Source organism: Muntiacus reevesi, chromosome 4, assembly GCF_963930625.1.
Source record: "Muntiacus reevesi chromosome 4, mMunRee1.1, whole genome shotgun sequence".
NCBI classification, from domain to species: Eukaryota; Metazoa; Chordata; class Mammalia; order Artiodactyla; family Cervidae; genus Muntiacus; species Muntiacus reevesi.
The window spans coordinates 60,032,093-60,037,997 of NC_089252.1; the positions used below are offsets into that span (position 1 = coordinate 60,032,093).

The 5,905-nt window shown below is 40.9% G+C and overlaps 1 pseudogene; it reads right to left on the minus strand.

Moving 5' to 3' along the window:
- Window positions 1-4,142: 4,142 nt before the first annotated feature.
- Window positions 4,143-5,051, minus strand: LOC136166660 (olfactory receptor 5AL1-like; annotated as a pseudogene).
- Between the last annotated feature and the right edge of the window lie 854 nt (window positions 5,052-5,905).

Sequence of the window (5,905 nt, forward strand, 5' to 3'; positions counted from 1 at the left end):
AAGTATTGGAGCTTCAGCTTCAGCATCAGTCCTTCCAATGAATAATCAGTACTGATATGTCCTTTCATTGATTGACTGGTTTGATTGCCCTGCAGTCCAAGGGACTCTTAAGAGTCTTCTCTGATGCCATAGTTAAAAATGTTTAAAATAGTCACTAAAAATCTGTTTTAACAAAATTAAACTCATTTTCTCCCTCTAATTATTAGCTACATGCTTATTAAAGACCTACATAAACTGTTCTGGATTTTTTTTATTTTTTAAATACCCGTCTCAATAGAGTGCTATAAAAATTAGCTGATACCATCCATTTAAAGAGTTTCATCCAGCACCAGATACACAGAATAAGATCCAACTGATTTTATCTCCAGTTTTACTTTGAAAATTTGGAACAAAATAATTAATATTTTATTAATACAGTCCTTACTAAATGCAACAAAACTAGCTTAAATTTTGTTTCAAGAAAATATATGCTTATTTTAATAGCAGGAATGGAAGAACCAAAAAAAAATTCAGTTTCAAATATAATCACAAACACACACAAAAAAATAAATTTAAAATGGCCAATGTGAGCGAGTGAGTGATAGTCGTTCAGTCGTGTCCAACTCTTCAAGACCCCATGGACTGTGGCCTGCCAGACTCCTTTGTCCATGGAATTCTCCAGGCAGCATACTTGGGTGGGTTGTCATTGCTATCCAACTGTAGTTTTGATTTGCATTTCACTAACAATTAGTGATATTGAGCATATTTTCATGTAGTTTTTTTTTTTACTATCTGTATGTCTTCTTTGGGAAAATGTCTATCCATCTTCAAAATATCTACAGCAATGCATGCTAGAGAGGGTATGGAGATAAAAGAGCCCTCCTATACTGCCGATGGGGATGTGAGTTGTTATAACCTCTATGGAGAGCAGTATGGAAGTTCCTTAAAGTAAATAAAACTGCAGCTGCCATGCATGTCCTTCATTGTTCATTCACGTCTGATTCTTTGCAGTCTTATGGACAGTCACTCACCAGGCTCCTGTGTCCATGGGGATTCTCCAGGCAAGCATACTGGGGTGGGTTGCCGTGCCCTCCTTCCACTCATCTTCCCCACCCAGGGATCGAAACCAGGTCTCCTGAGCAACTTCACCAGCTGAGTTACTGGGGAAGCCCAGCTGGACATATATCTGAAGCAAACCATAATTTCTAAGAATGCATGCACCCCAATGTGCATTGTAGCACAATTTGCAATAGCCTGGACATGGAAGCAACTTAAATATCCATCAATAGAGGAAGGAATAAAGAAAACGTGGTACATATGTACAATGGAATATTACTCAGCCATAAAAAAGAATGAAACAATGCTCTTAACAGGAAGGAACAGGGATGGACCTAGAGACTGTCAAAGTGAGTGAAGTAAGTCAGAAAAAGAAAGACAAATATATTGTATCCCTTATGTGGAATCTACAAAAATGGTACAGATGAGCTTGTTTGCAAAACAGAAATAGAATTACAGAAATAGGAAAGAAACATGATTGCCAAGGGAGGAAAGACAGATGAGTGCATTGGGAGGTTGGGATGACCTATACACACTCCTGTGTATAAAACAGATGCCTGCGGAGAACCTGCTGTAGGGCACAGGGACCTCTCCTCAGTGCTCTGTGGTCCCCAAATGGGAAGCGAATTGGAAAGAGTGGGTATATGTGTATGTGTAACTAATTCACTTTGCTGCATGGCAGGAAACTAATGCAATATTGCAAAGCAACTATACCCCAACAAAATTAATTAAAGTAATTGCGATGAAATTTAGGGGCGGTGGGAGGTGGAATGGGCTTCCCCGTTTGTGCTGGTGGCAAACAACCTGCCTGCCAATGCAGAAGAAGCCAGGGCCCCTCTTCCATCCCTGGATCAGGAAGATCCCTTGGAGGAGGGCATGGCACTCCACTCTAGTATTCTTCCCTGGAGAATCCCATGGACAGAGGAGCCTGATGGGCTATAGTCCATGGGGTCACAAAGGCATGACTGAAGTGACAGCATGCATGCATGCGTGGGAGATAGAATGGCCTTAGAATAGCTCAGTGGTGTGGGCGCTGCATGGCATGTCATTGATGTGGGCAATGCACTTTCAGAGAATGATTATGCCAAATGTTCAACATGAAGCTGTTTGCACTTCTGAGATATAAAATTTCTCTGTCTTAAAGAGTTCATATTGCTGATTCCACTTATATAAAACTGTAGGAAATAAGCAGTCAGACATGACTGAAGCAACTTAGCATGCAGCATGCATGTAAGAATTGCAAAGCAATCCATAGTGACAGGAACGAGATTGGTGGTTGCCCATGGTCAGTGGAGGAGGAACCTCGGGGAAAGGGACAAACTTGTTCAGCATTTTCACTGTGGCGATGTTTCAAAACTTATCAAATTGAGTACTTTAAATATGTACAATTTTAAAAAGTCATTTATTGTGCATGATATTAAAAAGTGTTCTAGTTTCATTCTTTTACAAGTGGTTGACAAGTTTTCCCAGCACCACTTGTTAACCTAGATGCCCATCAGCAGACAAATGGATAAGAAAGCTGTGGTACATATACACAATGGAATATTACTCAGCCATTAAAAAGAATTCATTTGAATCAGTTCAAATGAGATGGATGAAACTGGAGCCCATTATACAGAGTGAGGTGAGCCAGAAAGATAAACACCAATACTGTATACTAACACATATATATGGAATTTAGAAAGATGGTAATGATAACCCTATATGCAAGACAGAAAAAGAGACACAGATGTATAGAACAGACTTTTGGACTCTGTGGGAGAAGGCGAGGGTGGGATGATCTGAGAGAATAGCATTGAAACATGTATATTATCAAGGGTGAAACAGATCGCCAGTCCAGGTTGGATGCAAGAGACAAGTGCTCAGGGTTGGTGCACTGGGATGACCCAGAGCAATGGGATGGGGAGGGAGGTGGGAGGGTGGCTCAGGATGGGGAACACATGTAAATCCATGTCTGATTCATGTCAATGTATGGCAAAAACCACTACAATATTGTAAAGTAATTAGCCCCCAACTAATAAAAATAAATTAAAAAATAAATAAAAATAAATCAAAAAAATTAAAAAGTCATTTATATAAATTTGAAACAAAAACAAAAAGGAATGAAATTGCTTTAATGATGACAATACAATAACTTGTTATTTATATTTTCATTTTGTTGATTTTAAAATAAAGCATATCACGTTGCCAACTCTTTCTAAAAAGACTATGCATGCTATAACAATGCTGAAAATAATGTTACTAATTAGGTGTAATAGTCAACGCTCATGAAGCTCTTGGCATGTACTATGAACTATGTAAGCCTTTTATATTCATAATCTTATTTAATCTTCACAATCAGCCCAGGACAAAGGAACTATTACTACTGTAGATGAAGAAACCCCCAAGGAAAAGAGATGTGAAATATAATAATTTACCCAAGATAACAACTATTACTTGGAAAAACTAAAATTGTTAGCCCCACTGTGTGAAGGAAGAGGCCATGTTTCTAATCACAACTGATATAGAACAAGCACTGGATTATAATGGCAGGAAAAAGCTCCAGGGAACTAAACTGATACAGTGTCAGGATGGGTGTCACTAAGGGTTCAATGTCAAGGCTGTTCTGCTGGTGCTATTCTTTGAGCTGAATGCAAGAAGAGGAGTGTTAGGAAGATTATTCAGAGTGCCAAAAAAATCTTGCTGTTAAACTCTGCCTTCTTTTCCAGATTATCTATGCAGCAAACTTGAAATATAAGATACCAAATGTTGGTCTGTCTTAGTATGACCCATATGACACAGAATTCAGATAAAGTCATTATGCCCAATGTCCGTTTCTTTAATTTTAAAGATGTCTGTTCAAACAGGTTAAGATATCTCTATCTCAGTTTCTCTCTCTGTCTTTCCTTGTTTGTCTGTCTCTTTCTCCTTTTAAAATTGAACACCTCCAAATTTTAAAAAATGCCTTTCATGTGTGAATCACCAATGATGAAACAGTGGGTAAGACATATTGAGTAAGTATTAACACTGGAAGTGAGGCATTTGAGACTATTATTTATCAGCATTTTGACTCTAGATAAGCCATAATTCCCAGTCCTCTGATTCCTCACTGTCCCTGATTTTTTCAGTCATTTGATAGTCAAATGGAACTTTTCTATAATTCTCTTCAGTGCATTCTTCACTTGCTGATTCCTCAAGCTATAGATCAATGGGTTTAACACAGGAATCACTACCACATAGAATACTGAAGCAAATTTACCTGTGTTCAGAGAATGACTTGAATTGGGTAGGAGGTACATAAACATGATTGTTGCATAATATATGGAGGTGAGATGGGAAACATCTCACCTTCAGTAGAGTGGATCCTCAGAATGGCAAAGAGGATGAAGACATAAGAAATGATCACAATCAGCAGAGAGCAAAGAGTGGTGAACCCAGCAATGGTTAACAGCATCAGCTCTTTGAGTGTCAGAGCAAGCCAGCATGACCAATGGAACGTCATCACAGTAGAAGTGGTTGACCCTATGGGAGCCACAGAAAGACAAGAGGAATGTTGTGACTGTCTGTGCAAGACCCACAATGAATCCATAAATATATGTGCTAGCAGTGATCCGATTGCAGTTTTTTAGGCATGACAATGACATACAGTAAATGTTGCAAATGGCAACGTACCTGTCATAGGCCCTGATTGAGAGCAAATACTGTTCACAAAATACAAATGTGATGAAGCAGCACGCCTCAATGGCACATGCATAAAATGTTATACTTTTAGCTTCACACAGAAAATTCACCAAGGTGTTTGGGGTGACAGATGAAGTAAAGAAAAATCAATAAAAGCCAGATGTCTGAGAAAAGGAATACATGGGTGTGTGAAGCTGCGGGCTGACTTGTATTAGTACAATCAAACCAAGATTACCCAGGACACTAGCTAAATAGATTACTAGGAATACACCAAAGAGAGTAGCTTGGAGTTCTGGATTACTTGTGAGTCCCAAGAGGATAAACTCAGACACTGCAGAATAATTGCTTTTTGCCATAGTAGAGAATTATTATTATTATTTTTAACAATAAAACCCCCTAGAGCACACAGTCTGAGTATTCTTGTCTCCCTTAGAGATAATCAAGCAGATATTGGGAACTTATTCTGATCCACCCTGATCTTATGCTGGACACATTCAAAGGAGACTCTCCATGCAAATTCTGGTTTCAGAATGAAGTGATTTGTTCTCTGCAGAATTTCCAAAGTATGAAATTCTGTGGGGTTTGGAAAGATGGCATTTTATTTAAAATCTAACATAATTGAATAATTTCTTATTCTTACCTGCACCTGCTTGGCGTTCTCCTTGGCACCCGCACATCCCCTCTGGCCCACGCCTGCTCTGACCTCCCTCTCCTGCATGAAGTCCATGGGACCACAGTCACTCGTCTGCCTGGAACACTGGCTGCACCGCTCTCAGCACTTCTAACGGCGCCTCAGACAACCAGCAGCACAAAGCCCTTGGACCCACAGCTCGGAGCTGAGCTGCACTGGTCTCTCCCATCAGAAACACAGATGAGCGTGTCACCAGACTCCTGGCTGAACTCTGGAGCTCAGCACAGATGCTCAGGCCCTGAGCACTGAGGCCTGGGCCTGGTGGTGCCAGCAGCTCACTCAGCAGGGGCCTGCTGAGAGGTGGGGCGGCCCACCTTGACTGTGAGCCTGCAATGCAGGAGGCCCGGGCTCTGCTCAGTCCTGTCTCTGGGAAGACGGTGGCGCCTTCATGTGCAGGAGTTCCCAAACCCGGGAGACAAAGCCCTCCCCCGAGGACAGGACGCCCCACACGTTGCAGAGCGGCCAGGGCCAACCACCAGCTCAGCCTGCTCGGGCTCACACTCTGCGCTGCTTGACACT